General features: G+C 37.7%; 1 protein-coding gene across 1 annotated transcript in view; it reads left to right on the top strand.

The window, feature by feature from the left end:
• Positions 1–25,395, top strand: part of Rtn4 (reticulon 4) — a gene marked incomplete in the record, with an annotated part of 64,493 nt that overhangs the window by 1,054 nt on the left and 38,044 nt on the right.

Raw genomic sequence — 25,395 nt, forward strand, 5'->3', positions numbered from 1 at the left:
AGCCGGGAGGAGCGCCCTCCGCCGGAGTGCGAGAGCCGCGCCCGCCCGCAACCGGCCGACGGCCCGGGCCTCGCGTGCCGCGGGGCACAGCTCTGCCAGGGTATCGGCCGCAGGGCAGAGGACGTGCCAGTTAACGTGGACCCGCTCAGCCTGTTAATGCGGCCTGATCGTTCTTAGAGGAAACGCAAAGTGGTTGACATTCTTAGGAAAGAGAACCTGTGGATTCCTTCGGAAAATTAGCTAATTGAATTTGTGGCAGATTTGCATTAAGACTTAGATGTTTTGAGACAGCCGTTTTCACATTTGATTAGAAATACTACTCTTCAAATTGAGAGACCACATTTTTTATGACCTGAAAAATAGCTCTCAGATCTTCTCATTCACATAAGTACTTGATTTTATATTACTACGTTTTTATTTTTAGGAACATAGTTTTATTGCCCTTATCATTTTGGGAAATTATTGTGGAAAGGACAAAACAAATTTCTTAGAGATTGAGACTGCATTTTCTTTGATGCGTATTACCAAGTACTTCAGTGCTTTGGTACCTAGCGTCACACTTGCAGTCCGACATTTCTTTATAAAGATGTAGAATTAAGTGATTTAACTGCTGGGAAATCTTCATGGGCTTATAGGATTTTGGAGGAGGCTTATTTCTTTAGAAAAGCGGGTTAGTCTGAGATCACATTTTTTTCAATTCACACGTCTACAGATGGGGAAGGCAGGCCAGTTGTGATGCTTCTGAATAATATTTATATATTGATGTGTTCCAAGGCATTATTCAGAATAATAATTATTAAAGGACCTTAAAATATGAGGAGTAAGTCAGGTTTCCATTTTTGGTATGAAAAAGACACATTTGAGGGAAACTAAGATAAAAGATTATGAATAAGTTTAAGTAAGTAGGATTTGTGATGATAGACAAAAGCATACCAATGTGTCATGTTTTATTCCTCCGTGGAAACAGAGAGAAGAGTTCTGTTTGAACGTTGGCTATTCAGGAGGACAGCATTATTTCGAAATAATGACTTGGAATATTAGATTTAGGAGACAAAAGAGAGAGAATATTGCCTATTTAGGTCTGTATAATTTTATATCATTGGTGCTTATTTGGAAACTAAAGTTTCTTTCATAAATGTGAGAATAGTGATTACGGTCATGGATAGTTAAACCAGTTCAGTGCATCTGACTTAATTCACAGAAATTTGCTTGTAAATTGAACCCACTGTTGATTTGCTTCTGAGACGCAGGCACTGTACCAGGCTTTGAGTGTAGCATAGGGATTCGTGTGTTCTCCATGGGGGCGGGGGGCGGGAGTAGTAATCACAGAGGTTAAAAATCACAATGGTGGTGTTCCACGATGAGTAAACCTGGGGATGACTCGAGGCTGTGGGCCCCTGTTTAGGTGGGTGACACAGAGAAAGTCTTCCGGCTGCAGCTAGGGCAAAAGCGCGAGGCTGGAATGCACCAATGAGTGCTGTACCTGATGAGACTGCACAGAAAACTCCTGAGGGTGGGGGCGGACCAGGCGGAGTCAGAAGCCGAGGCAAAATATGTTTGGCTTTAAAAGTACATTTATTTCAGAAATACACTCCTTAAATAATGCAGTAATTTTGGAGCTGAACTACAAGTTGTGAAAATTGAGAGAGGTTGAGAGGACTAATGCGAGTAAAGACAAAGTAGGTGAGAAGTCTGCGGAGTGTAATTAGAAACAGACGAACCGAAAGAGGGTTTTCAGACCCTGACACTTGTGTGTTGGACATTGCCATGTACAGTAGTTTGTAGTTGACATAGCTTTTCATCTGTTGGCAAGTCACACTTACGCAATTTGCTTTTGTGTGTGGAACATCGCCTTTGAAGTGAGACAAATGCCTGTCACTTGACAGTCATTTTTCATAGGAAAAAAAAATGTCTTTTCAGTTCAAAAAATGCTGTTAACTGTCTAGTCTGAGAATATACGTGGGAATCTCCAAATAGAAATGACTTGAGATAAATGTAAACATTTGAGCTGGTCTCTGGATATTTTCTGAGTAGGTGTTAAGACTGAAAATGTGTGGCAGGTCTGGATACTGAACGATATTAGATGCCAAATTTGGATTTTATCATCCTTCTTTTTTTGGTGCTGGGGCTCGAACTCAGGGCCTTGTACTTGCCAGGCAGGTGCTTGTGCCACTGAGCTATATCCCCGGCGTATCATCCTACTTTAACCTGTGCTCTGACGTCAAACTTCTTTGTTTTTGGCAATTTATGTTATAAAATGAAAAATGTTTTTATTGTAGTTATTTCTAAAGTATAATGCTACTTCTTTTTCTTTTTTTTCCTAATTTACTGCTGTAGGCATTGAGAATCCCCTGGAGATTATTGAGCAGAGGCAAGGCATCAGGAGAGCAGTGTTGCAAAAGAGATGACGTGTTCAGGGTAGGCTGGAAAGGAAAGCAGTGAACTGTTCAGAAAGCTTTTGCGGTAGTTCGGAGAGGTGAGCAGGGCCTGAGGTACTATTGGTTTATTTGGTAAATAGAGTGGAGGAGAGGAATACAGGAGACTAAGAAGCAGAATTTCCTTAACTGGTTGTGAATCTCCGTTTTTTGTAGTTAAGTTTCAAAGAAGCTTTGTGAAAGAATTGTTAGGACCTGGAGGCCAGGACTGTGAATACTGTGGGAGGGAAGTGTTCATTTAAGAAAGAGTTGGAGACCATCCACAGTTGTTAGTTACTGCAGAAATTAGTGGTTTTTTTTTTTTTTTTGGTTTTTCTCCGGTACCGGGAACCGAACTCACGACCTTGCGCTTGCCAGGCAGGCGCTTTGCCGCTGAGCTAAATCCCCAGCCCCTGCAGAAATTTGTGTAAGAGTATTTCTTACAAGTATAGAATGTGGCTTTATGTTTAAAGGTTAGTCTTTTATGAGGCTGTTATCCGATCATTTGACATAGGAGCACATACTAGAAATTTTACAAGATTTTGAGTGGTACACAATGTAAACCTTAAGTACCAGTTCTTTTGTTTTGGGACAGGGTCTTGCTATGTAGTTCGTGTGAACCTTTAACTTGCTATGTAGCCCAGGCTGGCATTGAATTCACAGCACTCCTGCAGCCTCAACCTCCGGAGAGCTGGGATTATAAGTGTGAACCAGCATGCCCAACTTTAAATACTAGTTCTTCAAGTCCAAGTAAACAATGATTTAACGGTCCCCAGAGTAGATTCCTCTAACGAAAAGGGTCTCATGGTTTGCCCATCCCCCTGCTTTTCACTTCTATCTGTAAAAGAATGGCAAGGAATAGAAGTGATGAACGTATAGATTCCAAATAATTTTTTTATTAAGCCATTTCTAGTTTTCTGATTTGTAAAAAAATTTGTAAAAATGTTGTGCTCATTTATGGACAGTATGAATTGTTTCAGATTGGTTCCTAGGAAACTCTAAAACTTACAGTCTTTATAGTAGTTTGCAAATGCCCTCTTTCTTAAAATGAGGTAATGAATACTGGTGAAACCTTGAATAAGTGGAATTATATTTAGAAAACGTATTTTAGTGCTATATTTGCTGTAAATTTACGATACAGTGTACTGTTACAAATGAGATAATAAAACATTTCTAAAAAGGGGCATATTATATATTATTAATCTGCTTTTCTACATATAGTTTATTATAATACCTAAAAACAATTGATTTGAAACGGTTTATTCAAGGCCTTCAACGTAAATGGTACATTTAAAGGTACTTTGCTAGCCCAGGATAAACAATAGCCTTCTTCCCTTCCTCCTTTTTCTTCCCTTCCTCCCTCTCCTGCCTCCCTCTTTTCTTCTTTTCTGTCTTTCCTGCTGGGAATTGAGCCCAGAGCCCCAGGGCTTCACAGGCATTAAGCATGCTCCCTAGCACTGAGGAAATGCCAAGCCCTGAGTCTTACTTCTTGATTCTTCCCTGCAACTTCTGACTAGACCTTTTAACCTCCAAAGGAACTGATAGCTTCACAATTTAAGCTGCGGGTTTTTATGTTTCTTGATGATTTCTTTCACTCTTTTATTGGTATACTTTAAATATACATAACAATAATAACATTCATCATAGGGAATTGGGGCCTGTATGTAATATGTCTTGCTTCTTTTTCACCCATTCCCCTCCCCTCCCTTCAACCCCTTTTCCTCTTCTTATTTACAAAAGCTTTGTTTTCATTCTCGTCTTCTTTTTGTCCCTCTGATGATTATTAATTTTTAAATTTTTAAAATTTTTATTACTGATAGTACTTTTTTTCTCCCAGTAGTACATGTTTCCAGTATGAAATTCATCATGGGGAGTTGGTACATGGACAGAACACATCGTAATTCCTTTTTTCATCCCCCCAACTCACTTTCTCCTTCCCTTTTGCAAAAGATCTGTTTCCCCGTTTCCTGTTTATCTTTTTATTTTGCTCTTTGGTTTATTTGTATTTTGGGTTTCACATACAAGAGAAAATCATTATTATTATTATTTTTTTGAGACAAAATCTCCTGTTTAGTCCAGGCTGGCCTTGAACTCATGGTGATCCTCTTCGTGGGATTACAGCTGTGTGCCACCACTCCTAGCACCATTGTTAATTTTTGAACTGCCTACCTTATTTGTTCCCATCACGGTCTAGTCTTAACATACTGTATTATACTGTATATAGTGATGGAGTGTTTACTCATGTCTGTCCTCCACCCCCCATACACTCCCTCTTGGAGGAAAAGGGTTACGTGAGGGATCTCTGCTGCTGAGCACAGTGCCTTTAGGTGTGGCAGGCACCATTGTTTGATGAATAGCATGTCACTGATGAATGCTAATTGTTTTCAGTTGCTATGACTAGATAAATACTGAAACTGGGTAATTTATAAATAAAGCTTTATTTAGGTCATAGCTCTAGAGGTTCAAAGGAATAGCACGAGTGTGTTTGGCTCTTATAAGGATCTCATGGTGGACGGCATTACCACAGCAGGAACACATCCAAGTGGGAGAAATCATGGTGCGACAAGAAGCCAGGAGTGAGGAGAGGCCAGTTTTGCTGTCCTGTAACAGTCCTTATGTGAGAACTAACTTGTGATCTATGAACACTGCCTCGCTTAGTCCCTTCTGAAGGACTTAATCGCCTTCCACTGTTCTGTTAAAGGTCCTAGTGTTTAGCATTGCCACAGTGAACACCAGTCTTTTATACATAAACCCTTGAAAGACACACCTAAGCCATAGTTCTGATCTTCATATTTTGTGCTAATCTAAAATTACTGTATTATTTTCTGTCTGTAGAGAGCCCTAGTTTTACAATTTAAATCATTTATGTACACAAGGTAAAAATTTGCAAATGGCAATATAATAATGATAGAAATGGCTTTCTACTTGTTAAAAGATTCTCCAAGTTGTATTCTGTAAATCCAGTCTTTTTAGTAGTTTTATAGGTTTCTGCCTAGAAATATTGTATGGATAAGTCTTTATTTTTTCACTTTATACAAAAACAGCTCAGATAATCTGTGAATGTACTATGCAGTTATTCCCTTTTTCATGAGTTCCTGTGGTTTCAGTTACTTGTGGTCAGAGATATTACATGGAAAATTCCAGAAATGAGTAGATCATTGAGTTACTAGGACTTGCCGGGCATGGTGGTGCCCACTTGTAACCTCAGCACTCAGGAGGCTGAGGCAGGAGGATTCCCTGCGAGTTGGGTCCAGCCTGGGATACAAAGTGAATTCAAGGCTAGCCTTAACTGCATAGTGAAACCCTGTCTCAAAATGATAAAAAGACAAAAAAAAAGTTACTAGGACTCACACAGTGTAATGTTGCACAGCTCATCTGATAACCAACAGTAACTGATGGGCAGATAGCATATGTTATACGGATACACTGGAGAAAAGCATGATTCACATCCTTGGTTGGAAGGAGCATTGATGGTGTTGATATTACACATAGCTTCATAGAGAAATTTATATATAAATATAAAGTATATTTATATATACATAAATGTTTATATATAAATTATATACAGAGAATTCTTTTTGGTGGTACAGAAAATTGAACCTAGGACTTTATGCATGCTAGATAAGTATTCTCCCTCTAAGCTATAGCTTTAGCATTTTTTATTTTTAAATTTTGAAACAGGGTCTCACTAAGTTGATGAGGCTGGCTTCCAAGCTGTAATCCTCCTGCCTCAGCCTTACTGCTTTTGAATAGCTAGGATTATAAATGTGTGTAGCTGTACTCAGTGGTATTACATGCTTTTCTACAAACACATGACATTAATAAATGTGTACTATTCAAAAATTTAGTTTATACCCTTGTGAAATTTAGGCCTTTAAATATAAAACATTAGCATAGCCTGCTTAGTATGAAGTACTTAAATTGATGAGTTATTCAGCTATTTCTTCCTCCCGTTTCAGATTAGAAAAGAAAGATAAGTCTGTTTTTTCATTTAAAAATTCTTTTGTGTGTGTTAAGAAAGGAAAAAAATTCTCAATTCCTGTAGTAGATGTGGCTTCCAAATACTGGATTTTTAAAAAAATAGTCTCTGAAATTTTTACTTCACATATTCTATTAAGTTTCAAAAATAGTTTTTTAAAAAATGGTTTGTGCTCATTTGTGGGCTTATTACTATAAATAAAGTTTATAAAACTTCAGAAACTTTATATACAGAGTTTGTTTAAACAAGACTTCAGAGTCCATTTGGTTATGTTGGTGATCTATTGTATGTTCAATATTGGTTAAGAAAGCGTTAATAAACACCTTTTTTCTCTTTTTTACAGTCATTGGGCTGAGTATGGGGACAAAAAAGATGAGTAGAGGTGTTACTTAAGAGAGGGAGACAAGTAGCAGATTAAAGGAAAACACACAAGTGACACATTGTAAAGATTTTTTATCCTTAAAGCCAGAGAAAGCTGTAGTTTTAAGAACAGTCACATAATTACATAACTGTAGACTGCCTGCAGAATTGGACTCTCCCCCCAGCTTTATGGGTTGATTCGTAAACTTGACTGATTGGAGGGCTGGGCACTACTACTAAATTCATTTATTTCATTGTTCAGATGACCCTAGATGGAGCTGAACTAAAGCATTTTTTCAAAGCTACCAGTGCTTTTGATGTCAGAAAATAAGAGGAATTCACTTTTTAAATTGTTATTTTTTCTTCTAAGAAAGTTATTAAAGATGATTAAACTTATCATGTATGCATTTCATAGTCTTTAGAACGTTTCAGTCCAAACTCATCAGTATCATGTTTCTAGTTACTATTGAACTCCATATTTACAGGACAACCAATTTTACACATCAGCAATGGTATCAAAAGTATTAATTACTACATAGACAACAATATGAAATGGGTGAAAAACAAAGCAATTTCTTTTTAATTTATTAATACTAGCTTAAATTTTGTTAAAGAATGAAACAGCTACATTTTAGGAGAACTGCAGGGCCTTTGGTTGAAGATTGAATTTCAGTGTTGTATCTCATGCAGGGAAAAAGTTAATTCTATCAAAGTTGGATATTTTAATCTTTACCCAGAACTTGACAAAAACTTCATTAGATACTTCTGTTTTGCATAAAGTATGAAAATCAAAATGAAAAAGATAACAGTATTTTATTATATGGACTATAGACTATACTGCACACAGATCTGCTTTACGAATAAGGGGTGAGACTCATTACTTTTTTTGTTTTGTTTTGTTGGTTTTTCTCTGGTACCAGGAACCAAACTCACGACCTTGTACTTGCCAGGCAGGCGCTTTGCTGCTGAGCTAAATCCCCAGCCCCGATACTCATTACTTTTGAAGGACCTAGATCAGTAGTGAACGTATGGCGTGCAGTGGGCATGCAGAACCTTCTCTGTCAGTATGGGAGCCAGCTCACTCCAGCAGCCCAGCGTTGGGTAATGGTTGTTGTTTCTAAACTGAAATCTTAGTGTTGGGATTTAATTGCACTGTTGGCACTCTGATAAATAAACGGGTTTTGGGTTTCAGTTTGGATACTCAGTCTCTAAAAGGTTTGCCATCATTGACTTAGATACTTTAACCTGCCAGTATACCATCTAGTAAAGTTTTTGTTAAGTATGTTTCAAGGACTATTGTTAAAGTGAGCATTGAAAGAGTAAAGCACGTGTATGCTAATGGTCTGCTGTAAGAGTTGTAGGTAAAATGCTATGGGTTCAGTATAGTAAAATTTTAGTTTGTAGGATGGTTAGTTTTTTTTCTTTACTTTTTAATTATGCAAAATGTCAACAAAGGAAGATAATAAATGAAACCTGTGAGAATTTAACTCAGTTCTGACACTATCTGGAGATAGCATCAGATCCTACAAGGGGAGCACTCAGTCTTACAAGTCTGGTCCTCTGGAACTTCTCACTGACGAACCTGTAAGTTGGGGTTCTTATGACTCCCTTCGTGAGTTCAGTTAATATGTTGGAGCAACTCCTGCCCGTTTATTGTAAAAAATACTATAAAGGATACATATAAACACGCAGAGATGAAAGAGATTGTGTAACCCAAAGCATATGGAAGGGGCAAGAACTTCCTTGCCCTGAGCTGCCATGTGTTCAGCTGTGTAGAATCTCTCCAAACCCAGTCCTTTTGTCTGTAATGGGAGCTTCATTATGTTGACATACTTGGCTGTATCTTTAGGCCTCAAGTGATCAACTTAAACTTCAGCTCCTGCTTGAAAGTTGGGGGCACAGTGGGACTTGAAGTTCCAACACGCTGATTATGTCTTCGTCATGTCTTGGTCTTTCCATGACCTTATTTAGGGACTTGCATCCATCTCATTAACATGGAAAAGACACACAGAGAGTCCAATCTTGGAGAGTCCAAGATTTTAGGAAACTGAGATGAAAACCAAGTATAAATTTTGTAATATTACTTAACTTTATTTAGCCATCACAGCCCTACCTACTGTCAACCAACACCCAATCCTGCCAATCCCACACCCATAAATACTTCATCATGTGTCTTGCAAACTGTGAGAACTCCTTTTAAAAATATAACCACAATGTCCTTAATTATCTTTGCAAGATTTTCCGTAATATCAACTATCCAGCCAATGCTCACGTGTCCTACTTAGTGAGTATTGTTCATTGTTTTGTTTTTCTGCAGTGGTGGAGATTGAGCTACCCCTCTGTGTGTGTGTGTGTGTGTGTGTGTGTGTTTTAAGGAAATCAGAATTCAAGTAAGACCCCCACATATTACAATAGATTGTTTTATATCCTTTATCTGAGGGCTCTTTGTCATCAGCACTTTATTTGTGAAGAATGCTCATACACCTTTTTAAAAATATTTTAAAGATAGAAGTTATACATAGTAAAATGTTAATAGTTTTGTGTTTTAACAAATACATATGATTATTTGATTCACATCCCTGTCAATACATAGTGTTTTTTCATTGTGCCAGAAAGTTCTCTTGGATCCTTAACAGTCCATTCTTCAATTTGTTTCCTGTACTGGTCACCCCACCCCACCCCACCCCACCCCACGCCAGTGTCATCCTGCACAACTTCCACTTCTCTTTACCATAGATTAGTTTTGTGTTTTATAGAGGAGCATCACGTGAAACAGTAATGCTCTTGTGTCTGGCTACTTGGATTCAGATGGGATGCCTGTTTATCAGTGACACTGCAGGTATAAATAATTCTTTTTACTCCAGAGCAGTACTCCGTGACATGAATGTATGACAGTTTAATCTTTCACTTACTTTTGTTTTTAATTTTGAGACAAGGTTTCGCTAAATAGCCCAGATTGGGCTTGAATTGGCGGTTCTCCAGCTTTAATCATCCAGAGTGCTGAAATTGCAGGTGTGCACCACCTTGCCATCTACGGCAGGGGATTTTATTACATGAGAGGGTTTTTGAGATAAGTGGAACTGAATCTTTTCAGTTACTGTATAAGCAGAATACCCACTCGTTGCTCACAAGGAAGACACCATTGCTGCTTCCTGGGGTGTGTTCGCTGCACCAACATCTTTGCAAAGAACAGTGCCACCGAATCAACACCTAGTCTCTATGCCTGTGAGCATATAAAGACATGAAGCTCAGAGAACCATTTTTTGACGTTCTACATTAAATCCTCAGTTTGTGACTATTGATAAGGCTCTTCACTGTTTAGATCTTTCATTTTCCTCTGCAGTGCTTTGTACAGGCTAGAAATTTTGCAGCTCTCTTGTTAAATTTATGGTTAAATATTTTTGTTGCTATTATAAGTGATACTTTAAAGTTTTCGTTCCTTATTTGTTAGCTACCGTTACATGGAAATACAGTTTGAGTTTTGTATGTTGTTTTTGCACCTGTCGCGAGTGCTTGCAGAGTTCACTCTTGACTTCATTAAGGTATGTAACTGTTAGGATTCTTTTTAATTATCCAGTCCTGTTGTCTGCAAGTTAAGATAGTTTTCCTTGTCCTTTTAGGTCTTTATGCTACAGATGTGGTAAGAAGGCTGCTAGATTCCTTACTCGGACTGTCCAGTGAACGCAGTTAGTCTTTCATCAAGTTTGATGTTAGCTGCGTATTTTCCCTAGGTGTCCTGATCCTTAGGTTGAGAAGGTTTCCTCCTTCTCAAAGTTTGCAGAGAATTTTTATAGTAACAGTTGTTGAATTTTGTCACAAAGGCTTTTGGGGCATCTATTAAGATGATCATGTTTTCTTTTTTGGGGTGTTTAAATGTGTTGAATTTCATTATTTGATTCTGACTATTGAGCTGACTTTGTGGGATATATATCATTTGGTAATATTGATGGTTTTTATGAATTGCTGGATTCAGTTTGTTAGACCCTCTCATCACTTTGGTGCTCAGAATGAACCTAGGATCTTGTTTTTTGTTTTTTTTTTTGGTTTTTCTCTGGTACCGGGAACCGAACTCACGACCTTGCGCTTGCCAGGCAGGCGCTTTTGCCGCTGAGCTAAATCCCCAGCCCCGAACCTAGGATCTTGAACAGATTAAGCAGGTTGTGTCTCCTCACCCTGTTAAAAGATTTTTGTGTGTGTAGTTGTGAGGAGTAATGTTATATAAACTTATTTTCTTGTAAGATCTTTGACTAGTTTTAGTATTGTTTATATATCTACAAAATTTTCAGGAGCTGTTTGATATTCCTTTAAATATGCTGAAAGAATTTATGTAAGATTGGGACTACTCCTTTGATGTTTTGTAGAATTTACTAAGTGAATCTTTTGACGAGTTCTCTTCGTTGAGGTTTTAAAGTACAATTGTACTTTCTTTTAAACACATAAGGCTATTCAGGCTTTACGTTTTGCATGTCTGCTTTGGTAATTTGTGTCTTTTAAGGAATTTGACCATTTCATCTTGGTAAGTGGAAATTAAGGAATTTATTTGTTTATTCATCTAAGTTGTCTTAATTTATTGCCATCAACTTGTTCATTATCTCTTAATGTATTTAGAACTGTAGTAATAGTCCCTCTTTTTTTCCTAATACTTGCTTCTCTGATTCTAAATTGTCAGTTTTTTCTCCACTTCAAAAATACTCCACTATATTTTGGGTTACCTTGTTTCCATTGAGTGCTCCCAGATCATTCTTGTTTTTTCTTTTTCCTCTGTTTTTAAGGTTACTGTCGTTTTGATTTCCGACAATGTACCCTTTGTGGTCTTTATTATGTCCCTGGGATTTATTGAGCTTTTTGCATCTGAATTATATTTCAAATGCCAACTTTTGTCAAATTTTAGACCATTTGATCTTTAATATTTTTTTCTACTTTAGTCACTGTTGCATTTTTGGGGGAACAGCAATTAATGTTTTTGCATGGGGTAAATTTTTAACTGCTCATCTCTCGGGTCACTGAGACTGTTTTTTTTTCTCCTTCTGTACTTGAGTTTGACAAATTCTGTTGGTTTTTCTTTAACCTTACGTATCAGTAAATTTTTTCTTGCCCAACTAATGACTTTTTTCTTTCAGTGGATGTAATTTTCACTTCCAGCATTTTCATTTTGTTCTTTTTTTCTAGCCTGTTATTCTCTACCAAGATTCGTTCTCTATTCACTTACTAGTGTCAGTCTGTACAAATTTAGTAATATTTTAAGGGCTGTTTTAATTTCCCTTTCACTCTTTGTTAATGCAACATTTATATTATTTCTGTTTGCTATTGCATGTCACGCATATGGTAATGTTAATTTTGTCCTGGCACGCAGTTATTTGCTAATTTGTTGGCATATCATTCTGAGTTTTTTCAGGTGTTGATTTTAAAGTTAGAGTGGTTTTTAAAAAAATAAAGTTACAGTGGTTTTAGAGCAGGGTCATCAGAATTTTTCTTAAGGTGCCAGGTGCTAAATATTTTAGGCTGGTGGGCGATACAGTATCTGTCTTTACTCGAGATCCTAATCTGTGCAAGTGTAGCCATAGACATACGTGAATACATTCAAAATATAACTTTGGGTCATGAGCCACAGTTGACTGACTCTTTATGTTAGGTTTAGAATTAGAATATTCTTGCTTTTTAAAAATAACTTTTATTTTTAACTGGTAGGTAAAATTGGATATTAGTGGAGTAACATGATGTTTTAATTGATTTGTATATTGTTCTGTGTTGACTAGGTTAATAGTCTTGCTTTTAAAATGTACCCATTCTGGCATTTGTAGAAAAATGGGTGCACCTTGAGCCCATAATATTAGGTGCAATAAATCAGACACACAAGCTTAAACACGACGTGGTTTGTCTTATATGAGAAACTCAAGTCTACGGCCATACCACCCTGAACGTGCCCGATCTCGTCTGATCTCGTAAGCTAAGCAGGGTCGGGCCTGGTTAGTACTTGGATGGGAGAAACTCAAAATATAAATAAAGAGCAAAATAAAAGATAATAGGGAGTAGGGAGATTATTCCCAAATGGGAGGAGGAGCAGGCAATGGCGGGAGGTGGTGAGAGAAGGGAGAGAAAGGAGGTGGGGAAAAAACAGTTGAAGGAAAAACAGTGCAAGTAGAGTTTGTGCAAATGGAAAGGGGGCAGAGTTTAAGGAGTAGGGAGGGAAGTGGGGGTAGGGGATGAAAAAAGTTACGATGTGTTATATTCCACCTCCTCATGATAAGTGTAATTATTATGTGCTGCAAACATTTAATAAAAACAAAGCGTGCCCATTCTGGGATTTCAGTTGTGTGTTTGGGGTATTTGGTGAGATTTCTCTATTCTGGCTGGTCAAAATTTTTTTTTTTTTGTCTTTTTTGGGCGGGGCCGGTGTTGGGGTTTTTTTTTCAGGTACTGGGAATCAAATCCATGACCTTGCACTTGCCAGGCAGACGCTGTGCCGCTGAGCTAAATAAATCCCCAGCCCCCTGGTCAAAATTTTTAGTTCAAGTCTTCCAGCATTCCAGCATTATCTTCCGACATACACGTTTAGTTCAAAAATCTACTGCAGGTTTCTCAGTGACACCTTGCTGAAGCTTCTACTGTTGATATGCTGTGCATGTGCAGCAAAATGTTCAGTGTGCTGTAGGTAACTCCTATCTAAATCTCTGGAGCTCCATTTCTGTGAAGCTTTCGTTTGTGAGTTATCCTGCCTTGCAAACTCCAGACAATCTTGCAGGCCTCTTTAGCTCAGCAAGAGCTCTTGGGCTGTGGGCTGTGAACCAGTGTAGTGGATTGATAACTGGTGGTAAACTTATAACCCCCAGCTGAACTGAGTAAGCGTGGTGCTGGGTGTGGGAGGCCCCACCTGGGGACTATTGCCCGCAGCATAAGAGGCAGAACTGGAGAAGAAGAGGCTAGGCTGTTTGGAGCTGGTAGAAGCTGTAAGGAGCTGTTGGTTGTTTTGGAGGAGCTCGTTGTGCTGGCTTTCCTGATGAACTTTGCTGTTTTCATCCTTTGAGGAGCTCGGGACCTTGTTGGCACTGAGAATAACTTCGGTTCACTTGGGGGAAGCTCTGGATCTCTGAGCATCGCTTCCTGGCTCCGGAGAGGGAAAAGGAGTACAGCTCAGTCTCCTGAGAAGCTTGCTGCATTGGCTTTCCCGATGGGAACTCAGCCATCTTGGCCATCTTGATCTTTGGAGGAGCTCGGGACCTCACTGTTGCTTAGGATGGCTGTGGTACCTTTCAGGGGAGCTCTGGTTCTTACTTTTGCATATTGCTTCTTGGCCCCAGTAGGGATCCCTCAGCCTGCTAGCACAGATCCTTCATCCCACTGGCACAGACTTCCTAGATTCCACCAATTGACCTTTGGGCCTTTGCAGTGCAGATTCATGAAACAGGCCTACATGAGATATTGTTATGGGCTCTGGGCCTCCAGTTGGACTTGTGGGAGGCATTGTTATGAGCTCTAGGTATTCAGCTGGACTCATGCAGGACATTTCCATGGGATCCAGGCCCTCAGCTGAATTCCTTGGTCTTAGTAATGTGGACAGATTTCCTGCACTCATTTGTGTATCATTCTTTGGGTCACTGTTATAAACTTAAAAATATGTGTCCTGTATTATATTGTTTAACCTTGCAACATAAGCCCCAAACCAGCACAACCAAAAAGTGCCTTCAGGCTTTCCATTTTCAGAACTCACACTCCTGAGCTGTTTATCTACTGTCTAAACACAGTGGCTTCATATATTTTACCCATATTTATAGTTGGTTATTTTGTAAGAGCTAGCCCGATACAGTCACTCTCATAATCAAAAACCACGCTTTGTGTAGGTTCCACTGTGCTTCGCATTTTTTGTTTTGTTTCAGTGGTGGTACTGTGGATTGAACCCAGGGCCTTAAGCCTGCTACTGTAAAATGTTTTTGAAGTAACCATGTGAAAGAAATACTCAGTATTTGAGTATGTGGACATTGGTGAGATTGTGATATCATACATAGTTTTGAATTATCAGTAGTAAATTGCAGTAATAAGCTGGCATTCCACTTGTACTTCTTAAAAAAGTATTATTTGTAAAAAGTCAAATCTTTTCAGTTACCTTTAATTTTGAAACAATACTTAGGTGATGGATGTAATTAGCATTCAATATATGTTGGACTGAAGCAGTCTAAACTTTATAGTTTTGAATTTAGTTTAGGAAATGCCTCAACAGTAGGGACAGATCATTTGGAAGCATTTGTTTTTCTAGTGGTGTCATAAGTAGTTCAGTGATGGTGTTCATTTTACTGCAGGTGATCAAGGTATCTGACTAGTGACAGTTAAAATTTTTTAGCTTTGTCATTAACTAGCTATGTGACTTCGAATCATTTGTGATTTAATGGATGTCAGCGTTCAAATATAAAGGAAGGGGAAGCATGGGTATGGTTAGAAGGATTTGTTTGGCCACCACAGATATGAAGAGTTGTTGAAATGAAGTTAGACAGTTAATTTGGGAGCAATATTGTGTAGGATCTTGTTTATCTAGTAAAGGTTTTAAATGCAAAATGGGTAACTGGGAGGTTTTAAATATTTTTGAACAAGAGAATGTGTTAATTTTCTTTTGAGGAATATGGTAATAGAATGGAAAGACTGATAGGAAAGTCCTGGCTTCCTCTTTACCTGTTACTTAGTAAAAACTTAATTTTATTTTGAAAATATGCCCCTATGTTTTTAGTTACTGTGAGCTTAATTCTTTATTGTCATATGTATATATTTGGCTGTCAAAAGTAGGAAAAGTGAGGTTCTTCATTCAGTAGAATCTAGCATTATGAATAGTTCATAAAAAGGGGAACTGTTTGCCCCTTTTTATAAGCCTAGTAGTGTGCATATGCTTGTGTATGTGCGCACTATGTATCTGTGTATCTGTATATACATATGTATATGATAGGTATATGTATGTATACATAATATATGTATCTGCATATATCTGTGTATATGTATGTGTGTATATGTAACATTTTGGTAGTTCATTGTTAGGCTTTTTACTTAATATAGTATCCCTGGTTATAAAATCATTCACTTCTGCAAGTCAGGATATTCACAGAAAAACAAAGACTAATCTAAAATCAGTGTTTCTTTTCAAAACAAAATAAATTTTATGAAATAAGTTGTAGATATTTTAACCTTTAAATTTGGCGGTATTTTTGATCAGAATTTTTTTTAACATTCTGAATTTTAGTCATTTAAAACTTCTAAACTTACAAAGTTCAGGAAGGAAATACTACAGGGTGCATAAAGAAAATGTATGGATAGAGGATTTGAAGTCACACAGCTAGTTAATGACAAAGCTAAAATATTTTACCTGTCACTACAGTCAGATACCTTGACTGTATCTATCCATACTTACTGGTATTTGCGTAGTAACAGTTAGCTTGTCAGGAAAACAGACTTCAGTGGGCCAGTAAGTAAGAAGAGTTTATACAGTTGTGCTTGTGCACCACCAGCATATCTCTCTGAAGGTGAAGCACAAAGACCTAAGAGTTAGGCTGGTTTGAACCTGGTTCACTTGCTTCCCACCTGATTTAGGCAAGTTGCTGTTCTCTTTCCTCCTCTGTCCCTCACAACTCTTGAGGTAGTTATTGATACCACCCTTACTTTACATATGAGGAAACGAGGCCCAGAAAAGCTAAGCAGTAACTTTTTCAGGTCACCTGTTACATGTGATAGATCTGGGATTTGAGTTTTCTTTGGAGACTGCCAGCCCTGTTCGTGAAGGCCCAGATGGTAGTGACTTCTTCTGGACGTTCTTCTAAGAACTTAGAAATGTAGTACTTAGATTAATGAATGTTTTCTTTTTGTTAGAAATTCAATGTATATTTGAAATACCAACTTGAAAACATTTTTACTTTGTCAAGTGCCAGGAATATAGTTTGTCTGTAGGTGGGATTCCGGTATTAGATCAGAATAAGGATGCATTTTAAGATTTTTGGTGTAATTCTAGGTATAATTAGTTTCTCTCTGCTTTTAATGGTAATACATGTTCCTAGCCCACGTTACAAGTAGACTGGCCTCTGAATTAATATCCAACTGTACTGTCTAGATGAGAGCAGCACTGTTTTGTTAAGAATAGGCTTTTATTCACAGTTCTGTCAAAATTATTTTTTATTTTTTGACCCCTGAGTTTCAGCATATGCAAGCTTAGATTTATAATTTATTGTTTTCACTGAAAGGAATTGGTCTTCATTTTACAAAGAAAGTTGTGTAACTTAAGATCGCATAGCTGGTCATCTTTTTAAAATGTGTAAAATCTCCTAAGGCATTACTGTCTTACTGGTTTGGATGAGTGTCCCAGCCTACCTGTTGTTTCAGGTTATAGGAGATCCTTTTATATACACATCAATTTTCCCTCACCATCTTGTCTAAGAATCCTTTAAGTATGACATCATGCGCTGTATAGATTTATCCACAATTTATTTCTCATTGTGAAGTTAGTGCTCCTGTTGATAAGGGGTGGGGGTATTACACTCTTGGAAGACAGGTTCATACTCATGACAGCTGCATCTCTTTTTATCTGTTTTGGTCAGCCTTTCTTTTTTTTTTTTTGGTTTTTCTCCGGTACTGGGAACCGAACTCACGACCTTGCGCTTGCCAGGCAGGCGCTTTTGCCGCTGAGCTAAATCCCCAGCCCCTTGGTCAGCCTTTCTAAGTGTGTTTTCATTGGATCCTCTCAGCTACAGGAATACCTTCCTGTCATTTCTCAAGCTATTCAAATTGTGTTAGTCTAGATCCTTTTTTCTAGTATAAAACACAGATCCTTAGCTCAGGATCTTTCAACTACAGGTACGAAAAGACGTATAAATATACCAGTATGTAGCATATTATCTGCTCCAGCTGCCATGACAGTATCAGACTAGGTGACTTCAATAATAGAAGTTTCTCAAATCAAGGTGTTGGCCTGGTAGGTTTTATTCTTGGTTCTCTTCTTATTGATGGTATCCTTTCCCTGTTTGCTCTTATGGCCTCAGATACATGAGAGAGAAGAAAGAGCAAACCCTGTAGTATCTCTGTAAGGCCACTAATCCCACTGGACTCACTTTATGACTTCATCTAACCCTGGTCACCTCCCAAAGACTCGGTCGTCAAATACCATCACCTAGAGGTTAGGGCCCCAACATATGAATGGGGGCAGGGAACAAATACATTCCATTTTTCAACTAAGAATGGCTCAGGAGAGCCAGAGATGCTGCTGCATCCCTGGGAGGCTGAGGCAGGAGGATCAAAGTTCAAGTCCTTTTATCAAAAATGGATGGATAGACTGACAGGATGGGAATGTAGCTCAGTGATGTAGAGTACTTGCCTCAAGGTCCTGGGTTCATCCCTGGTACCAAAAAATAAAAAGAATGGGCAACCTAGAAATGTAAAGGAAAATTCGTAGTACTCTGAAAGTGTTCCTCTAAATTGTACATTACCAATAAATGATTGAACAAAATAATTTTATAAAAAAATTTTTAGCTTCACTATGACGAGACAACTAGTGAAAATGTGACTAAAAGCCTTGGATACAATCTGTTAAATGAGAACACTATCTTAAAGCTGCTTTGGTTCAAAAAGTTTGTTTAATCTTAACATGTTATATTGCCTCTTGAGAAATGATAGGTTCTATAGATAGCCTTTAGTCAACTTTATGATACATGTGATGATTTGTCTGGATTAACGATACTGTTTCTAACTTCCTCTGTGTCTTGGCCTTTTCTCTGTAGATAAAGTTTTTTGTTAACTCGTAAACTGAAACCTTGCTTGCTTTTTCCTCATATCTTTAGTTTCCTTCCAAGCTGTCTTTATTTCTGCTGAGCTTATATTCTATTTGTTTTTCAGATGAGACCCTTTTTGCTCTTCCTGCTGCATCTGAGCCTGTGATACACTCCTCTACAGGCAAGTTCTTTCTGCCAGCTTTTATCCTCTGTATCTAACTCTTTAGTTGTGTTAACTCCGTACTGAGTAGCTTGGATTTACTGTATATTAGCATTATTCCAAGAATATTGGTCTAGTGAAAAAGTTGGAATTTGCATTTTGTATATTATGTTCAAGGGAAAAGTGGGCAGTGGTTGATTAGTAGTTGAAACTTTATAAGGAACTCTTAGGTCCTCACTTTATAGTTACGTGTTTTCTTCAGATAGTTTACTTGCATATAGCCAAAGACTTCTATGTAAGAATAAATGCCAAGCTGGTGTTTACTTATCCTTTCTTTATTGTCAAACTCTTTTCAAATCTTTCCTTTCTCTCAAACTAGTTAAAAGCCTTTTTTCACCTGAAATTTTTCCAAATTTGAGTTTGTCTTTGTGTAGCACATTATTGCCTCTGAAACCACACTAATGCTTTGTTATTTATTTTCTAACTGGCAAGTACTTGCCCATGTGTACAGTGTACAGTGTGATATTTCAGAATTGTTAAATGAGCACATCAGGCTGTAGCACATCTGTCACTGCACACATTTTTACTTCTTTGTTGTGGAGAGTATATAAAATTCTCTCTTGGCTATTTTGAAATACACAGTACATTAACTATAGTCAAAATGCTATGCAATAGCCAAGCATATCTTTTATTGACAGTTTATTTTTTTAGAAAAATATTCAAATCTACTTGTATTTATTAATTAAAAGCCACTAACATTTCATTTTAGTGAAGAATTAAGTACTAACACTATTTTATGAGTCTGTCGTAAAACTTTAATTAACTCTAAGAACACTGGCATTCTCTAACTTTCCTTTCTGTCCATGGCCACAGAAAAAATCATGGACTTGAAGGAGCAGCCAGGTAGCACTGTTTCGGCTGGTCAAGAGGATTTCCCATCTGTCCTGCTTGAAACTGCTGCTTCTCTTCCTTCTCTGTCTCCTCTCTCAACTGCTTCTTTTAAAGAACATGAATACCTTGGTAATTTATCAGCAGTATCTGCAATGGAAGGAGCACTTCAAGAAACTGTAAATGAACCTTCTAAAGAGTTCTCAGAGAAGGCAAAAAATCCATTTGTAGATAGAGATTTAACAGAGTGTTCAGAACTAGAATACTCAGAAATGGGATCATCATTCAGTAGCTCCTCAAAAGCAGAATCTGCCATATTAGAAGAAAATCCTAGGGAAGAAAGTGTGAAGAATAAAGACGAAGAGGACAATTTAGTCAGTAATATCATTCTTCATAATCAAGAGCAATCATCTATAGCCCCTCCTAAATTGGTTAAAGAGGAGGACAAAGGTATATCACCAGAAAAAACAAAGGACAATTATAATGAAATGGGAATTGCAGTAGAAGCACCTATGAGGGAGGAATATGCAGACTTCAAACCATTTGAGCAAGTATGGGAAGTCAGAGATACTTGTAAGGGAGATAGGGTTGTGTTGGCTGCTAGAGGTGATACAGAAAGCAAGTTGGAAAGTAAAGTGGATAAAAAAGGTTTTGCAGATATCCCTGAGCAAACAAATCATGAAGAAGATAGTGAAAGCAGTAATGATGATGCCTCTTTTCCCAGTACACCAGAAGCTGTAAAAGACGGTTCAAGAGCATATATCACATGTGCTCCCTTTAACCCAACAGCAACCGAGAGTGTTGCAACAAACATCTTTCCTTTGATTGCAGATCATACTTCAGAAAATAAAACTGATGAGAAAAAAATAGAAGAAAAAAAGGCTCAAATTATAACAGAGAAGTCTAGCACCAGAACGTCAAACCCTTTCCTTGTGGCAGCACAAGATTCTGAGACAGATTATGTTACAACAGATAATTTATCAAAGGTGACCAAGGAAGTGGTGGCAAACATGCCTGAAGGATTAACTCCAGATTTAGTACAAGAGGCATGTGAAAGTGAATTTAATGAAGCTACAGGTACAAAAATTGCTTATGAAACAAAAATGGATTTGGTCCAAACATCAGAAACCATGCAGGAGTCACTCTACCCTGTAGCACAGCTTTGCCCATCATTTGAACAATCTGAAGCAACTCCTTCACCAGTTTTACCTGATATTGTTATGGAAGCACCATTAAATTCTCTAGTTCCTAGTGCTGGTGCTTCCGTGGTACAGCCATCACTGTTAGAAGCTCCTCCAGTTAATTATGAGAACATAAAACAGGAACCTGAAAATCCTCCACCATATGAGGAGGCTATGAATGTACTAAAAAAAGTATCAGAAATAAAGGAAGAAATTAAAGAGCCTGAAAGTATTAATGCAGCTGTTCAGGAAACAGAAGCTCCTTATATATCTATTGCATGTGATTTAATTAAAGAAACAAAGCTCTCTACCGAACCAAGTCCAGGTTTCTCCAACTATTCAGAAATAGCAAAAGTTGAAAAGCTGATCTCTGATCATTCTGAGCTAGCTGAGGATTCCTCACCTGATTCTGAACCAGTTGACTTATTTAGTGATGATTCAATACCTGAAGTTCCACAAAAACAAGAAGAAGCTGTGATGCTCATGAAAGAAAGTCTTGCAGAAATTTCATCTCAATCAATAATAGAACTAGAAAATGTGGGAAAAGTCAGTGCATTACCACCTGAAGGGGGAAAGCCATATCTAGAATCTTTTCAACCGAATTTCAATACTACAAAAAATATTCCATCACCTGATGAAGTTTCATCATTTACCAGAAAGGAGAAAATACCTTTGCAGATGGAGGAATTTGATACTGCAGTTTACTCAAATGATGACTTATTTATTGCTAAGGAAGCAAGTATAAGAGAAAATGAAACGTTTTCAGATTCATCTCCAATTGAGATTATAGATGAATTTCCCACATTTGTCAGTTCTAAAACGGATTCTTCTAAGTTAGCCAGTGAGTACACTGACCTAGAAGTATCCCCCCAAAATGAAAATGCTGATGTCCAGGATAGAGCTAGGTCATTGCCATGCTCAGAAATGCCCCATGACGGTTCGATCAAGAATATACAACCTAAAGATGAAGATAAAATCCTTGTCTCAGATGAGTTCTCCAAAGATAGGTCTGACATATCAAAGGTGCCCTTATTGCCTCCAGATGTTTCTGCTTTGGCTGCTCAAACAGAGATGGGTAGCATAATTAAACCCAAAGTTGTTATGAAAGAAACTGGGAAAAAACTTCCTTCTGATACAGAAAAAGAGGACAGATCACCATCTGCTATATTTTCAGCAGAGCTGAGTAAAACATCAGGTAATCTGTGCACTATTTCATGCTTTCATACCCACTTTTAACCTAACCATGGAAATACCATTACATTTTATGTCATAAATTATGTTTGTGGTGTCTAATACATTGATTAGAATTTCTTCCCACTATATAAGTTACATGTTTTAATGCTTTTTCTAATTTCTTGGACTCATCACTTACCCTTGCTCTTAACTCTTCCACACAGTTGTACTAATTTTAATATTGTTTTAAGGAACTAGAAAAAAAATTTATTAGAACGGCTTCAATATCCTTTCAGTGTATTGTCAGCATGAAGATAAGAGAGATTAAAATGTTTTCAAATACGTTTTTATCTTGGAACAGTTCTAAAGTATGCTGTTAATATATTAATATAGAACATTAGAGATATAAAGAACATGAGAGGTATAAAGTTAGGCATACTCTTTAGTTAGAAAAATGTACATTGTAGTATGTCATTATTCTTCTGAAAAGTTTTAATACTGTTTTTTATTTGGACAGTACATTTCCCACGTACTTGGTTTGCATAAAGTGATTTGCACACATTATTTAGCATTCTAATTCGGCATTTTTCTATTAAAACTGTAGCTGTTATGCTTTATTTACTGAGTGTACTTATTTATTAGAAATAGTAATAGCTATTGTTAGACCATTTAGAAATAGTTGCCGTATTACAAGAAAGAGGAGAGACTGATCATTCGGGTAGTACAAGTGGGCATGGAGACTTAATATTTGAAGGATATGAGCATGAAGGATAAAGGGAAAAGTCAAAGATGATTCCAGGATAACTCCTGGCATGTGCATGCATGGATGGCAGTGTGAGAAACTGAGACAGGAAACACGAAAAAATAAAAGGCGTTTAAAAGGAGAAAGTAAAAATTCAGTTTTAAATACATTAGTATTGGGCTATGAGATGTTGAAGAAGTTATGATATATATATGTGTGACATATAGCATATATATACACACACATATCAGGCTCTTGAGATCTTGGCTATACATGTATATTTGCTATTGATTTAAAAATAGAAATTAAAGCTACAGATAGAAACTAAGGAGAAGCAAGAGCTTTAAAGGTAAAATAATGTGGTCAACATTAAATACTACAGAGGCCAGTTAAGGCTTCAAGAAAAAAAAGGGAAAGATGTTAGTATCAAAATAGCAAGTAGTATGAATGGGCAGTGTTAAGATGGAAGACTAAAAGGGATTAGAGCAAAGTGGACGCTAAATGTTGACAATGCTTGTTTGAGAACACAAATCAAGTTGGCAAGCAGGAGGGGGAGAAAGTATGGAACTGATGAGGGTTTTTGTTTGTTTTGAGAGGTTGTCTGATCCTAGATTCCAAGGGGATGAGAAGTGCTCCAGAGTTCAGGTGAAGGAGGAAACTGGTTTGTAGTATATGAAAAGTGTAGGTATTGATATTGCTAGGGTTTTGTGTCTAGAAAATGAGGGAATTATTGGGTACTTAATGTGTATTTAAAGGAGTTTGCTGAAAATGAGCTGGAACATACATAGGTGGAATAGACAGATGAAATACTTTGACTAGGGACGCAAAGGCATTGTATTAAGAGCTCAGTTAAGGATGAAAGGTGGTCTGTTTGGTAGGGTGATTTTTCTTTGTGCTAGCAAGCCTGGATGTGGGTTCAGACAAAATAAATTGCTGTATTAAATTTTTATTTTGTTAGGTGGGCCTAGTGAAAGGGCAGTGAGTCCAGAGAATTGAGAAGAACAGCTGAAGAGCAGTTGGAAGCGATGGACTATATATAGCATTTAAGTTAAGGAAATGGAGTTGACAGGTGGAGAGTAGAAAATGCATGAACTCAAGATCGAAATTAGGTCTGTGAACTTAATCTGTTAGGATATAAGGAATAAAATGTGACTGCCCGAATGTTGTGGTCAAAATAGGATTGTGAGTGAGTCTAAGTAGGTGGGTGTTGGATGTTAATTAGAATTTTAGGGCAATACAGTTCAGGTTGATTATACTCATAAATAGCCAAGGTTTGGCCATGAGGGCAGGCCTGCTGTGGAGTTGAGTGCAGATTGCTCAAGGTGAGGTCGAGTAAACTGTGAGGTCGAGAGAGTGAATAGCATTTCACGTGACATGGTGTCTCCTGGGATGATGACAGGATGTCAGATGGGTAAGATGATTAGGAAATAAGAACAAGAGTTTGATAAATGTTCTCTTAGCAACTGACAGTAGTAGATGAGCAACAAGGAAGAACAGAATGATAAAACGGAGCTGTGAAGAGCTCTGCAGTAATAGTGTGCAGTGAGCACTGATGAGCAGAGGGTACTGACGTTCCCCCTCTCCCAGATATGTAGAGTACAGGAGAGTAAGCAGCCTATATTTAGATGTCCTACAGAGAAAGCCCCATTCTCAAGGAAGAGCCAGGTTTTTAGTGAAGGTGAGATAATGGCAGGAATGCCCAGTAAAGAGGTTGGTCATTAGAGCAGGTTCACAGGAGAAAGAGGGTTTCACACAGCACAGTAAAATGCTTTGAGAGGGAAAAATGGAAAGTGTATCTTAGCTCAGTGCAATATGGTGATGAGGCCAAGAACAGGCAGCGATGTGAGCAGTTTTGAAATGCCTGTGAAATCTCTTCCTTCCCCGAACATTGCCTCTCAAAACTTAAAGCTAGCAGTTGTCTGGTAGATAGAAGCTCTCAGAAATTTCAGTATTTTAGGAGTCAGCTACTTCTTAGATTGATTTTGCTAAACCTAGGGGTCTAGAGCCTAATCTGCCAGCATGAAGGGAAGAGCAGGTGCAGTGCCCTTGGAAGCTCAGTGTAGGGGTGGCTGAGGAAAGTAAGAGCAGTGCTTGGGCACTCTCATTTTAGGAAATATTTATGCCTTTTCTCTGAGAAAACTTATTTATGACTTTTTACTCAGTCTGTTCCCTTGTTTTAACCTTTCATTTCTCTTTTTGATTTAAAAAAATTTTTTTAGGTGACATAATGATACATACTTAAGATACAGGGTGACAATTCAGTAAATATATACAGTGTGCAATGATCAGAACAGGATAATTAGTATTTCAGTCTTAAACTTCATCTTTTAATAGTTCAGTCTTTTGACATTAACTGTTATAGCAGCTCATAGGGAGTAGAAAATTACTTGGATGCACAAAATGTGTGTATCCTACAAGGCATGGGACAGAAACTCTGTTGATGTAATAAAAACAATATGGCTACATGAATTGTGTTCTTGGCTGCACCACTGACAGTCACATGATCTTCGCAGACAACCGTTTCTTTCTGTAAAGGGAATAGGGTTAGATTAGGTAGTTTCTTTTTCTGTAAAGGGAATAGGGTTAGATTAGGTTTATGTAACTTTAACTTATTAACAGGCATGTGTTAAAGGCAGGTGAATAGTTACATTAGCGTACTTATATCAAGTACTATAGATTTCTTTTTGGCAAGGAAGACAAGATAAAATCTTGTCCTCATGTAAACTTTCTACTGGTGGAGGCAGGTTTGTAAGGACACAGCTAAAC

This window comes from Chinchilla lanigera, unplaced genomic scaffold, assembly GCF_000276665.1.
Source record: "Chinchilla lanigera isolate Chin_1 unplaced genomic scaffold, ChiLan1.0 scaffold00023, whole genome shotgun sequence".
In the NCBI taxonomy this organism is placed as follows: domain Eukaryota; kingdom Metazoa; phylum Chordata; class Mammalia; order Rodentia; family Chinchillidae; genus Chinchilla; species Chinchilla lanigera.